General features: G+C 43.4%; 1 protein-coding gene and 1 pseudogene across 1 annotated transcript in view; one reads left to right on the top strand and one right to left on the bottom strand.

The window, feature by feature from the left end:
* LOC137759783 (ELKS/Rab6-interacting/CAST family member 1-like) overlaps window positions 1-14,613 on the bottom strand; it is a 901,087-nt gene that overhangs the window by 314,532 nt on the left and 571,942 nt on the right.
* On the top strand, window positions 10,199-13,336 carry LOC137758648 (UDP-N-acetylglucosamine--peptide N-acetylglucosaminyltransferase 110 kDa subunit pseudogene; annotated as a pseudogene).

The raw sequence follows: 14,613 nt of genomic DNA, 5'->3' as shown, positions 1-14,613 counted from the left end.
TCCTAATGATTTGGATCTAAAACAACCTACCTAGCCATATGTTAAAGTCTTTCTGTGTTTGTTCCAAACTGCCAACGCCAACTTAAATCAGACAACCAAAACAAATCTAAATGACGCACACAGAGAACTAGTATGATCTTAAAATACTATTTTCAGTTGCTGATAAGTCACCATGACCTATTTGGAGGTTCAATCACCTTCTCTTTACTAAATATATCTTGGTTGCCTCTTAAACCTTTGTTCTCATGAAATAAATACTGTTCTTTATGTGTAAGGAATTCAGTCTCCGAACAAATCAAAGGTGGGCTAAAATCAACTAAAGCCAGTATCGGCTTTCCAATGTCCATTTGTTGAGTTCTTAACAGTATTTTATTCTTAGTGAGTTTGGGAGTGGGCTCCAAGGGTATGAAAAGAAGCTTTAGGAAAACATACCCCTCAGTAAATTGGGGACCCCCCCCCTTAGAAGGAAGTGTGGATTGCTGGGCGAGAAGAGCATTGTTACCCGACTGTGCTAGCTATGGGATGGTTAGGTCCCGTGCAGATTAGCTCTATTTGTTGAATGTAAGTGTAACAAAATCCCTGGAAATTCTATATATGTTAATGTTGGTAATGACCTCTTTACTATGTTGACCTACCTAGAAGAAGACAACACTGAAAGCGCAATTTGGTGGCATGGGAAATACCTTTGTTCTCAGTAACCCGTGTCTTGGCTGTTTGTGGAACAAGATTCCACCGTTAGCTAATCTGAAGTACAACTATTACACTTACTTCTTGGTTCATATATGGTAATGGACTATACTTTAGGTTCCATTAAAACTTGGAATCATTGGCTACCTCTGATGAATATGTAGCCCCATGTGAAGAGAGAATGAGATAGCTAACGGGCCTACAGAGCTACCAAAACCTCCCTCTTCTAGTTTCATCCAGGTTTGCCAGGGGATGCATCCAAGCCCCAACCAAATCTAAGAGGCAGTCCAGGCTGTCAGTATCAGAAATGAGGTCACGGCTGAGAGAGAACACTAAACAGATCTGCACTGATGTTCATCTTCAGCTGATTAAACTCTCTTGTAGGTGGATTCTTTATAGCAGCAACAAAAAGAGCCTTGCCTGAATTTTTGTCCCTGGCAGATGCTTACAGTAAAACTCCTTACTGCTTGTGACAGGCTACGTGCACCTTTGCACTAGGTGTTCTAAATAAATAAAAACTACTGGTTTCTTTTTTCTCATTGTATTTTTAAACTTCACCATGGTAAACATGTGTTTGAATTTGCAGTAATTAAAAATAAGCAATAAGAGTTTTCTTTTTTACAGTTAAACCCTGGGTACGATGAAATACAGCTGGAATCTTCAAGGGTGCATCTTCAAGGTTGCGTTTGCTTAATAATTTCTTGCCAGAAAGTTACAGGCACCATCCAGTCCAGCCACTAAGTACAGTTTCAAGTTAGTTACACATGAGACAGTGAGGGCTCACAAGCTGATGCAGAAGGAATAGTTCTGCCTTCTGTCTTAATAGAGATGGAGAAAAAAGAATTCTGCCTTCCGTCTTGATAGAGACGGAGACTTCTGCGTGTTTCTGTGCGTTGATAGTTTATGTGTACACGCGCAATTTGCTTTCTCTGGCCAGGACACAGCAAGGAGCAGTTCACTTAACAGCATACATTTCTTGATCTGGATTTTGTTCAAAATGCTGGCTCTGATGAGACTTTTATTTGGATGTTGCCTCAATCCCTTAAAGCATAAAAACCGTTCAGTACAGGTCTTTCTCCTACTGTAATCACATCTGTGCCAAATTAAAAATATTGCTAAGCACTCCTTGAAAATAAGTGATGCAATAAACATCATCTTTTGCTTAGCTGTTAGCACAGTATTAGGACGTTGTGCTTCCGTGACCATGTATTTGGTAGCAAATTATATTTCTGCTTTTTAAATTACTCAAAAAAGTCAGGATTATTCAGGTCCTTTGTTTCTTCAAATCATGTTATTAACATGTATTGACATATATAGTTCTTTCTTCTTTTATCTTAGGTGTATATAATTTTATCAGCTTTGCAGGAAAAACAGATACCCTCAGGGTCTGATCTGGTATTGGAGGAGATAAGCTCACTTTTAGCTCATGCCTAATAACATTACATTACTGTTTAGAAAGAGAGAGCAGGCTATGTCTTATAAATTTCAATATACTCTTTCTGTCATCGAATAACAACTGAGTTATCCTACTGATAAACCATAGGACTCATACGGAACTGTGGATGATGTCTATTCACTCTATTTTTGCCAACTAAGAGTACAGAAGAATATTATGCAATGGCCAGCATCCCAGTGACTTTAGGAACCTGTATACAGTGAGCGCCTCTTCACATAGTGTTCGTGGAGCATTGTTTCCAATGATTTCAGGAGGAGAACCAAAAGGGAATGGAAAGGATAATTAACTGAATATTTGTGCCATTGGGCAGTGGAACATCCCTAAGCCTCAGTTTCCTCCCTGGTAAAATAAAGAAGAGAGTTCCTTTCTCACAGGATGGCTGTGACTGTTAAGTAGGATGATGTAATTAGATGAAAAGAGTTTGTAAAGCACTATGTTGGTGATTGTTATTGCATAAATATGAGCACATTAGGAAAGACCTTATGAAATGGGGTGCTTTAGCACTCAGGGGAGCCATTACCTGGGGAGTTAGAGAAGGGACAGGTTGAACACCGTTGATGCTGGCGCTGCAAAAGCCACTCCCCAAATTTCCTGGTTTGCGGTGACATTCAGCTCATTCAAGGTAAAGGGGCCATCCTGCCCCTCCCACAGCAACAGAATTCCCCGTTTGGCAAAGATGTCTGCTATGGTGACTGATGTCGTCCACTTTAATATCAGGAAACGTGGGAGTATTAATGGAAAGGAGGTTAGCATTCTCTTGAGGGAGTTCAAGGAAGCTTTTCCAACGGGGAATTGAGATGGGCAGCAAACTACGATTTAAGCAGCTAATGGGCATTAACTAAATATACAACAAGGAAAGCTGGTCAGGTGAAATACAGATCAACTCTTCCTGTCTCTACAAACACACCTCAGGGCCTGTTAACACAGTAGCTCCACACCCCAAGGAAGAGAGTTAAAGACAACGGACTAGGTGACGCCAGTGTCCTGGGGGCAGGAGGGTGCCTGGTGGCTGAGGAGATGTGCTCTGTTTGCTGTAAGCAGAGGTTCTACCACCATCATCTTCTTTTGCAACAACGGAGACAAACACAGGGGATTTTCCTGAGCAGCCTGAGTGACAAAGAAATGAGGCAAATGAGTGAGAAACTGATGAGCGTTCATCGAAGAGCAACAAATATGATTTATCAGCCTGAAGGGACTGCCTTCAGAGGGAAGAGGAAAGAGACAGGTCTCCCAGCATGACCACTGGCTCTAGCTAGCAGGGACTGGCTCATCAGCCGCAAGGACTTGAAGGGTGTAAATAGCGGGGACGGGGAGAAATTATTTTGTGTGGTCCAAGGGGACGGCAGGAGGAGTGACGGAAATGAGAGTCAAAACAAAGATAATTCAGGCAGCTGAGCAAGACTCATGCCCTAATGGAGAGATCTATTATAGACTGTGCTGCCCTGTCCCCCAGGAGGGATGGAGGCCCCGTCACTTGTGCCATTTGCAATTGGGAAAGGCACTGAAACGTAGATCAGCGTATTGGAGAGGGAAAAAACCACCACATGCCCTCAGAGAATCAGTGGGATGCCTTAATAGGTCTTTTCCATCTCAAATTACTGCAATGTGGCTTGTGTGCATGGGGATCTGAGTTGCTAGAATAATTTTGCATCATCTGGGCTTCTTTTCTGCTACTACAGGGCCCCAGTGAAGAGATGATAATAGGTCATGGACAGCAGTTTCTGCATTGTAAACAGAGGCCTAAGTGTGCCGATGCTTTAGTGTGACGGCAGAACTGAGTAGGTTAAGTTTCACATTGTGATGTCAGTGTAAATAAATACATACACATACTGATTGAGACAAAACAACATCCATGTACTGATTGAGACCCAAGACAAAGGAAAGGAGCTTTGCCACATTTGGATGGTTAGCTGCCTACGTGAAAGTTCAAGTAGTTTATTCTCTCATCTAGGAAAATAAACGTCCAAATACTTAAACACTATCTTAAAAAAAAAAAAAAAAGACTATCTGGTCTTCAAAAACTATTAAGAAACAGTTACTGTGTAGGAAGTTTAGAACTCACGTTTTGAACATATTTCTGTCTGTCTACAGCTGCAGTTGTATTAGCAACAGACACATTCTGAAACTCGCGCTGGCCCAGAAGGGCACACGTGATCATGAGGCGGTGCCAACCTGGGTAACAACTGCAAGTGCCAGGGGTGGGCACAACGTGGTCAGATGGAAACTGGGGCAGGCAGAGAAGGGCCGGTGTGACCATGATTGCTGGAAGGAGCACAGCTGTGACCATCACAGCCCCTCCCAGCCAGAAGATAGCACAGATGCAGGGGGACAAAATTGGTCACAGGGTGACAGGAGGGAGAGGCAGTGAGAAAGAAAGCAAAAAAAATCTAGGAGGGGGGAAAGCCACAGATGTAAGTTCCTCGCAGGTGGAGAATATCACGGTTCCTGATAAAAATATTGTATGTGGTTGGGCGTAAGTTAAACTTGGCGTTCTGGAGCACTGAAGTTTGCTACAAACGTATTCAGGGTTTGACTTACACCCGACAGATAGAGGTCAGCCCTCACCCTGCTGCTCTCAGCAGCTGTAGCCAATGGGAGACAGAGCTGCCCAGCGTACCAGTTTAAGCTGCTGCTAATAGATAAAAATCAACCTAACCCCATTTCCTGCCTCTCTACTGTCCTCACTTGTCTGTTCATGGCCAATTTAGGCACAGGCTGAGCTGTTGGCTTGCTGTAACTGCTGGGAGACTGATGGGGTAGAATCTGATGCTGGCACATTCCCTTCTTAGCTAGGTGAAAGATCTGGTTTTAAGCCCTTAAAAGGAGGACTGTGTAAAAATGCAGTACTCCCTCATTAGCCTAAGGGCTATCCTAAATTCATAGATTTTCCTGATCTGTCACTCCAAGGAAGCTTTAGAGATGTTTAGACAGAGGGAAATCCACGATGGAAGGCTCTTTCAGAAAGGCTACAGCAGAGGTTAAATGACTTGCCCAAGGTTACTCAGAAGGGTGACTGACTATAAAGGCAGAAAGAGAACCAAAAGAGGCGTCTGAGAAGAATGGGGGAAATTATCAAATTAAACCTGGAGAAAGAACAGCGTCACTGATCCTCACGGTTAAAGATCTGTTGGAAACCCCAGTTCGCTAACACACGTTCCTTTATCCCAGACGTTCAGACTCTTAACTTAAACGTGAGCTCAGATATTTTCCTATGCTCAAGTTTTTAAAACTGTCCAACCTATTCTCCTCAACAAAAGTGACAGTAGATCAAGCTAAGTCTGGTCGTGTAGCTTCAACTGTTTCCTCACTAAGGCCTATAGCCAAGAGCCTATGGAGTTGAGTTAGAGGTTGAATTTTAGAAGAACAAGCTTTATGCTAAATGCTCTGTTGTAACTACATATCTTTCTGCAGTGTTTTATGCCTTCTTTCTTTTTTCCCCCTGGATTACAGACCAATTGGGCCAAACTAGAACTTTAGAAGCAGAGAATTCCATAACTCAGAATCTTTGATTCACATCGTTTGCTATTTTCTCTTCATTACCTTAAGGGAGCAATGAAACCCTGCAACTCCTTTGCCCACTGCTTAAGCTTCCAGAGGATATTCCTGACTGAAAGTGGTCCACGTTCTGAAATAAGAGGTTCCTTCGTGTCCTTTGTGTTTAAATAAACAAAATTAGGCTAAAGAATATTTGGGAAACATTTAAAAGAAAAAGTCACCCGTAAAATTGCCAGCCAGTAACAGCCACAAGAACATTTTTGTGTTTCCTCCTTATTTCTACACACATGTATACTTTCCAAAATTTGTCATAAATGTTTCCAAGGTTTTTTCGTATTTTGCCAAATTGCCCGCCAGAAAGATTAAATCAATTTATAATCCATTTTCCATGAATAATTTTTTAAAATGCAAACAAACTTTAAAATTGCAAGTTGAACAATGATACCTCACTGCCATGTTTGTTTTCTTGCATCTGCCTCACTCCTAAGGCTGACCATTTCCCCCCATGATTGTGGCCAATATTAGTGGACCTTGTATTTGATTCCTCAACAACAGTGTGGTTTCTGGAATTGAGCCTAGTGCCAGGAACGGGTCTTGATTAACACAAACCAAACATGGTGATCCAATCTCTCTTGCTAGTGAGTGGTTCAAAATGAGAACATGGCATCCTCTGACAGCAGAATTGATCCAGCTTGGTCCTAAAGTGACTCAGTGAAGCTAAAGAGAAGAACTTGTATTTTTTTTCTTTTGATAAATTTATTTATTTTTATTTATTTTATTTTTGGCTGCGTTGGGTCTTCGTTGCTGCACACGGGCTTTCTCTAGCTGTGGTGAGCGGGGGCCACTCTTCGTTGTGGTGCACGGGCTTCTCATTGGGGTGGCTTCTCTTGTTGCGGAGCACAGGGCTCTAGGCGCATGGGCTTCAGGAGTTGTGGCTCGCGGGCGCTAGAACACAGGCTCAGTAGTTGTGGTGCACAGGCCTAGTTGCTCCGCAGCATGTGGGATCTTCCCAGAGCAGGGCTTGAACCCGTGTCCCCTGCAATGGCGGGCAGATTCTTAACCACTGCACCACTAGGGAAGCCCAGGATTTGTATTGTATTGCTAGCAAAGAGACTGCATTTCTCCTCTGATGAATGTGCACAAGAAAGCATGCTGTCCCCGGTGATCGCTGGGTACCGTCTCATGATCCTGAGGGAAGCCATCCTATCCTTCTGGTTACGTGATACAGTGGGTTTCCTTCTTGTTTAGGCCAGTTTTATTTGGAGTTTCAATTTTTATAGTGAAAAGTTGTCATAACACTTTCTGCTCTAGGGGGGTTTTTTTGTTTGTTTTGTTTTTGTCAATTCCTGCTGGGTATTATTTGTATTGTTGATGTGGCAAGAACTCTACTGAGATATAGTCTTCTTGTCTTTATATTATGAATATATCTCTAAGTTTATCACTTATCATTTACTCCTTACTCTTGTTTAATATAGAGAAGGTTATAATTTAAGTCTATTAAATCCATCAGTGTGTTTCTACATGATATATTCCATTGCTTTTACTTTTATTCATTCATTCATTAAAGAGAGTGTGTGTGTGCGTGTGTGTATGTGTGTGTGTGTACTACAAGGTGCCAAGCACTACGAGAGGCAATAAGACTATTTATTTTGAGACAAGAAAGACACAGCCCCTGTCCTCGTGGAGTTCCTATCCTGGTGGGGGATTGAGAATATGTTAGACGTTTACTGAAAAGCCACACAAGTGTGTGTAAGCTACTAAAGGATAGAGGCTACAGAGGGAAGGACCCAGTCTAGGAGCGCTTTCATAGAAGGGTTAGGTCTAGTTAGGGAAGTCAGGGGAAGCTTTCCTGGGGAAGTGGTGACTGAGCTAAGAATGATAAAGAGGACTTAGGTAGTGGGCTAAGAGCATTACAGGCAGTGGAAAGAGCCGGTGCAAAGGTCCTGCTCATGGGCAAGCATAGGCAACAGGAAGGACTGAAAGAATGTAGGACATGGTCCACATCCTCAGAGGGGCCTGGTGTAAGTGAAGGCGGAAGGTTGAAGGGTGGGAAGTGGGGGATGCTGACCACGCAGGGCCAGTAAGTCCATGGTAAGGAGTTGTGTCTCCTTCCTAAGATCTATGGGAAATCACTGAAGGTGTCATCTTTGACAACCACATTACTTTTACCTCCAAACATCCAATCTCATAACAAGTCCTAACAATTTTGCTTTCGAAATATCTCTTCAGTCTATCCACTTCAATCCATCCACTTCTGTTCGTCATTACCAACACTTCCTCAGCCCATTCTATCATCATTTCTGTCTGGACTAGGGGAATAGCATCCTCAATGATCTATTTGCACCTACTGTTGCCCCACTCCAATCCCTTCCTGCACAGTTATGGGGAGACACGCCTGACCTTGATACCATTTGATGACACAGAAAACACTGAAAGAGGACCAGTTTGTTTTTCATTAGTCTTGTTCTTGAGAGGTTGTGGAGTGGGCAGTTCATGAGTTTAATCTTGGGCCTGCTGAGTTTTAAATATCCCTGGGATGTCCTAGAGAAGAAGCCAAGCAGGAGGTGTCTGTTAGGTAGATATCTTCTCCCTCCCCATCTAGAGCCACTCTCCACCCATCTCTACGCTGATCCCTGCCCGGAGACATTAACGTGTGTGGCATGTCAAGATTCCATGTATCCCCAGCGCCTGCTCCCGTGTGCGCTGCCTTCTAGTTGCGTTCAGCCCATAGGAGGTACATGAGGGAAGAAGCGTGAAGGCTGAGTATTTACTCGATACGATATACATCCTGCATCATCTCTTCCTCTTCCCCACCTCCTCCTCTTTCCACCCTGCCTCCTTCAAACCCTCCTCCTCTGCCTCCTGCGCCTCCTGCTCTTCTTCCTCCCACGTCTTCCTCTTTTTTTCTCTCTCGAATCCAGTAATCATTTCCACCTCCTCCTTTTTCAAAAAACTAATTAATTAATTTTTGGCTGCATTGGATCTTTGCTGCGCCCGGGCTTTCTCTAGTCGCGGCAAGTGGGGGCTACTCTTCGTTGCAGTGAGTGGGCTTCTCATTTCGGTGGCTTCTCTTGTTGCAGAGCACGGGCTCTAGGTGCCCGGTCTTCAGTAGTTGCGGCCCGCGGGCTCAGTAGTTGTGGCTCGTGGGCTCTAGAGTGCAGGCTGAGTAGTTGTGGCGCACAGGCTCAGTTGCTCCGTGGCATGTGGGATCTTTCCGGACCAGGGCTTGAACCCCTGCACTGGCAGGTGGATTCTTAACCACTGAGCCACCACGGAAGTCCCTAACCTCCTCCTTTAAGCCTAGGCAGTAAAAGCTCCCTGAGATGCTGGACTACTGTCCTCTGTTGTTTTCCCCAAACCCTTTGCAAATGATCTCTTGACTACAGTCTCCTTAATTACGGTACATTTGAGTGTGCCACCTTTCTCTTTCAGGGATTCTGACTTATACTGATAGGTAAGAAATGCCTGGGGGAGAGTTAAATTTGAGTCACCTGAGTAGAGGTGGTCATTGGAGCCGTGGCTATAAATGTGAATATCTTGGGAGACAGTGTAGAGAAGGAATGGGCCCTGAGGAACTCAAACATGTAATGGCTTTCAGAGGAGGATAATCTTGCAAAGGAATTGGAGAAGTAGCAACCAAAGTGAGGTGAAAAATCAGGGCAGTGTGTGTCATAGAAGTCAAAGGAGGCAAAGGGAAGAAAAAGAGCGTTGGTAGTCAAGATTATCAGTTGGTCCTGCAAAGTCATTGGATTTAGTGACTTATACCCTCGTGAATCTGTTACATATTTTCTGTGCTCCCTCTGAATAATGATTTAAATTTTTTTACATTAACTTATCTATAATTTATCTTAGGTAAATACAGTCAAATTTGTTTTAGAACGTATTTTAAGGTAAAAATTAACTACCCTTCCTTAACCATTATTCCAACATTATTTATGTTCTACTTTCTCTATTACCATTATTTCCTCCAACATTCACTGTTTCTAAAAATATAAAGAGATGTTTGAGCACTTTCTACTAGATGTTTAAGAGCTTTCTATTTGACTGTATCATAGTGGTTCAATGGTTGTCGCTTTAGCATTCATTTTAAAATTGATCCATTAGAACAAGTCTAACCTCTTAATTTTAATTTTCAGAATTCTATTATCAATAGCCCCATTTATTCTTCCAGATAAACTCTATATTTTTTTAACATCTTTATTAGAGTATAATTGCTTTACTATGGTGTGTTAGTTTCTACTTTATAACAAAGTGAATCAGTTATACATATACATATGTCCCCACATCTCTTCCCTCTTGCATCTCCAGATAAACTTTAGAACCATCTTATCAATTAAAAAAAACTTAAACTTCATTGTGATTTTTTCAAGACCGTGAGAGATAGATGGCCAACCAGAGTTCCTAAGGTTCAGTGTATGTAACTGCTGCCGCCGCTTAAGCCTGCCAAAGCAGTGGTACGGCTACTGCCCTTGTATTTGCTACCTCTAGAAACATTCTTGCCAGTAGTGGCAGCAGCGGGACTCAATTACCCTCTTTTCGCACTCCCTCCAGAAGCTCCAGATGGCGTCTTCCGTGGGCAACGTGGCCGACAGCACAGACCCAACGAAACGTATGCTTTCCTTCCAAGGGTTAGCAGAGTTGACACATCGAGCCTATCAGGCGGGAGATTTTGAGGCAGCTGAGAGACACTGCATGCAGCTCTGGAGACAAGAGCCAGACAATACTGGTGTACTTTTATTACTTTCATCTATACACTTCCGGTGTCGAAGGCTGGACGGATCTGCCCACTTTAGTACTCTGGCAATTAAAAAGAACCCTCTTCTGGCAGAAGCCTATTCGAATTTGGGGAATGTGTACAAGGAAAGCGGGCAGTTGCAGGAAGCAATCGAGCATTACCGGCATGCGTTGCGTCTCAAACCAGATTTCATCGATGGTTATATTAACCTGGCAGCCGCTTTGGTAGCAGCAGGCGACATGGAAGGGGCAGTACAAGCTTACGCCTCCGCTCTTCAGTACAATCCTGATCTGTACTGTGTTTGCAGTGACCTGGGGAACCTGCTCAAAGCCCTGGGTCGCTTGGAAGAAGCCAAGGCATGTTATTTGAAAGCAATTGAGACGCAACCGAACTTTGCAGTAGCTTGGAGTAACCTTGGCTGTGTTTTCAATGCACAAGGGGAGATTTGGCTTGCAATTCATCACTTTGAAAAGGCTGTCACCCATGACCCCAATTTTCTGGATGCTTATATCAATTTAGGAAATGTCTTCAAAGAGGCACGGATTTTTGAACGAGCTGTGGCAGCTTACCTTCGTGCCCTAAGCTTGAGTCCAAATCATGCAGTGGTACATGGCAGCCTGGCTTGTGTATACTATGAGCAAGGCCTGATAGATCTGGCAATAGACACCTACAGGCGAGCTATTGAATTGCAACCACACTTCCCGGACGCTTACTGCAACCTAGCCAACGCTCTCAAAGAGAAGGGCAGTGTTGCCGAAGCAGAAGATTGTTATAATACAGCTCTGTGGCTGTGTCCCACCCATGCAGACTCTCTGAATAACCTAGCCAATATCAAGCGAGAACAGGGAAACATTGAAGAGGCAGTTCGCTTGTATTGTAAAGCATTAGAAGTCTTCCCAGAGTTTGCTGCTGTCCATTCAAATTTAGCAAGTGTATTGCAGCAGCAGGGAAGAGTGCAGGAAGCTCTGATGCATTATAAGGAGGCTATTCGAATCAGTCCTACCTTTGCTGAGGCCTACTGTAATATGGGAAACACTCTAACGGGGATGCAGGATGTTCAGGGAGCCTTGCAGTGTTATACACGTGCCATTCAGATTAACCCTGCATTTGCGGATGCCCACAGCAATCTGGCTTCCATTCACAAGGATTCAGGGAATATTCCAGAAGCAATTGCTTCTTATCGCACTGCTCTGAAGCTTCAACCTGACTTTCCTGACGCTTATTGTAATCTGGCTCATTGCCTGCAGATTGTCTGTGACTGGACAGACTATGATGAGCGCATGAAGAGGTTGGTCAGCGTTGTGGCTGACCAGTTAGAGAAGAACAGGTTGCCTTCTGTGCAGCCTCATCACAGCATGTTATATCCTCTTCCTCACGGCGTCAGGAAGGCTATTGCCGAGAGGCATGGGCACCTCTGCCTGGATAACATCAATGTCCTTCACAAACCACCGTATGAACATCCAAAGGACTTGAAGCTCAGTGATGGTCGACTGCGTGTAGGATACGTGAGTTCTGACTTTGGGAACCATCCTACTTCTCATCTTATGCAGTCTATTCCAGGCATGCACAATCATGATAAATTTGAGGTATTCTGTTATGCCCTGAGCCCAGATGATGGCACAAACTTCCGAGCGAAGGTGATGGCAGAAGCCGATCATTTCGTTGATCTTTCTCAGATTCCATGCGATGGAAAAGCAGCTGATCGCATCCATCAAGATGGTATACACATCCTCGTAAATATGAATGGTTATACCAGGGGTGCTCGAAATGAACTCTTTGCTCTCAGGCCAGCTCCTATTCAGGCAATGTGGCTGGGGTACCCTGGGACTAGTGGCGCGCTTTTCATGGATTATATCATCACTGATCGGGAAACTTCACCTGCTGAAGTTGCTGAGCAGTATTCTGAGAAACTGGCTTATATGCCCCATACTTTCTTTATTGGTGATCATGCTAATATGTTCCCTCACCTGAAGAAAAAAGCAGTCATCGATTTTAAGTCCAATGGGCACATTTATGACAATCGAATTGTGCTAAATGGCATCGACCTCAAAGCATTTCTTGATAGTCTACCAGACGTGAAAATTGTCAAGATGAAATGTCCTGATGGAGGAGACAAAGCAGACAGCAGCAATATAGATCTTAATATGCCTGTCATTCCTATGAATACGACTGCAGAAGCAGTTATTGAAATGATTAACAGAGGACAAATTCAGATAACAATTAATGGATTCAGTATTAGCAATGGACTGGCAACTACCCAGATCAACAATAAGGCTGCCACTGGAGAGGAGGTTCCCCGTACCATTATTGTAACCACACGTTCTCAGTACGGGTTACCGGAAGATGCCATTGTGTACTGTAACTTTAATCAGCTATATAAAATTGACCCATCTACTTTGCAGATGTGGGCAAATATTCTGAAGCGTGTTCCCAATAGCGTACTGTGGCTGTTGCGTTTCCCAGCAGGAGAACCTAATATTCAACAGTACGCGCAAAATATGGGCCTTCCCCAGAACCGTATCATTTTTTCACCTGTTGCTCCTAAAGAGGAACATGTTCGGAGAGGCCAGCTGGCTGATGTCTGCTTGGACACTCCACTCTGTAATGGACACACCACAGGGATGGATGTCCTTTGGTCGGGGACACCCATGGTGACTATGCCAGGAGAGACTCTTGCTTCCCGAGTTGCAGCTTCCCAGCTCACCTGTTTAGGCTGTCTTGAGCTTATTGCTAAAAATAGACAAGAGTATGAAGACATAGCTGTGAAACTGGGAACTGATCTAGAATACCTGAAGAGAATTCGTGGCAAAGTCTGGAAGCAGAGAATATCTAGCCCTCTGTTCAACACCAAACAATACACACTGGAACTAGAGCGCCTCTATCTACAGATGTGGGAGCATTATGCAGCTGGCAACAAACCTGATCACATGATGAAGCCTGTTGACGTCACTGAGTCGGCCTAAATAATGACTGTGTGCGCAGGAGAATTACCCCTGTACCTGAGCCTCAACCTTCTGGGGGAAAGGGAACTAGATACGTTACTTTGTACTTACCTTTGTAGCAATATCATGTTGCAGATGGGTGACAGACAGTGATAACAGATAGCACAGCCAGACTTGCTTCCTGCATGATCATGACAGGGAGAGACACAAGAGATGGGAGACTGCTGTTCCACAAGGAGTCTCCGTAGAATTTTGCGGCAGCCAGGTGTTGCCTAAGTCTGGAAGGTCTGATCTCCCTTGGTCTTCCATGGGATGGGTGGTTAGTGTGGAGGGGAGATAGAGATTGCCCAGTCTTCTGAATTAAGTTTTTCTTTATATTTGGGGTATTGGAGCTATTAAAAATGTTTGGTTTCAGGTTTTATTCATGTGACGTGTATATGATTCTTTTGAGATAAGGTTTTAAGCTAAAATATTCCTTGTTTTAGTTTCTGAACTCTACAGACAAATGGGGACTTTGCTGGTGTAGTCTTTTTATAGGTTTTATAAACCACTTGAGCCTATATCAGTCATTTTAGTGTCTGACATGTTTGGAACTATCAGTGCTTTGTTGGTTTATGGCTTAAATTCTTTTTCTGGTCCGTTTCCTTCTTCCCTTCCCCCCACTTTAAACATTTTCCTGTATCTTGGCTAACAAAAAACCAAGTCTGATTCAAAACCTCCCAGAGTGTTTCTCTTAAACACATCATCTGGTGCCAAATGAAGATTCTTAGGAGTGATTATTAATTATGAAGGGCACAGTTGTGGTACTGTCACTGATGATAATAATAATGGATTTTTGGCCTAGAGTTTTGACCTATTGCACCAGTGTTTTACCGTTGACTGCCCCTCTGTGCTGCTTCCAAAAGTGATAGTGTGTGATCAGATTTTTACTTTCACTTCTAAAGTTTGTTCTTTTTTTTAAAGTGAGTCCTGTTCTTCCTTTTTCTTTCAGCAGCAATGAAATCCCAGGTAAGTACAAGTATTCAAATATTTGATCAGTAAGTCCCAGTTATCTCCAGTGCATTAAATAACTTTCATCAAAAAACATGGTATAGGTAAAAAGCTCTGGAGGACCAGCTATGTATATGATTATTATGCTTCAGACCTTCTAGGGTGTTACACATAATAACTTGTCTTCTGGACGTGGTCTTGAAGTCTATGGATTCAGCCTCAGTAGTAGCGAACTGCACTGCTACTTGGTTTGGAGTATAAATTAGACTTTAGCCCTCCTGGGGGTTGAGTTTTTGGTATTGAAAACC

The sequence above is a fragment of the Eschrichtius robustus genome, chromosome 2, assembly GCF_028021215.1.
Source record: "Eschrichtius robustus isolate mEscRob2 chromosome 2, mEscRob2.pri, whole genome shotgun sequence".
In the NCBI taxonomy this organism is placed as follows: domain Eukaryota; kingdom Metazoa; phylum Chordata; class Mammalia; order Artiodactyla; family Eschrichtiidae; genus Eschrichtius; species Eschrichtius robustus.
The sequence above is the reverse complement of the archived record's forward strand: the minus strand, read 5'-3'. Positions and strand labels throughout refer to the sequence as shown.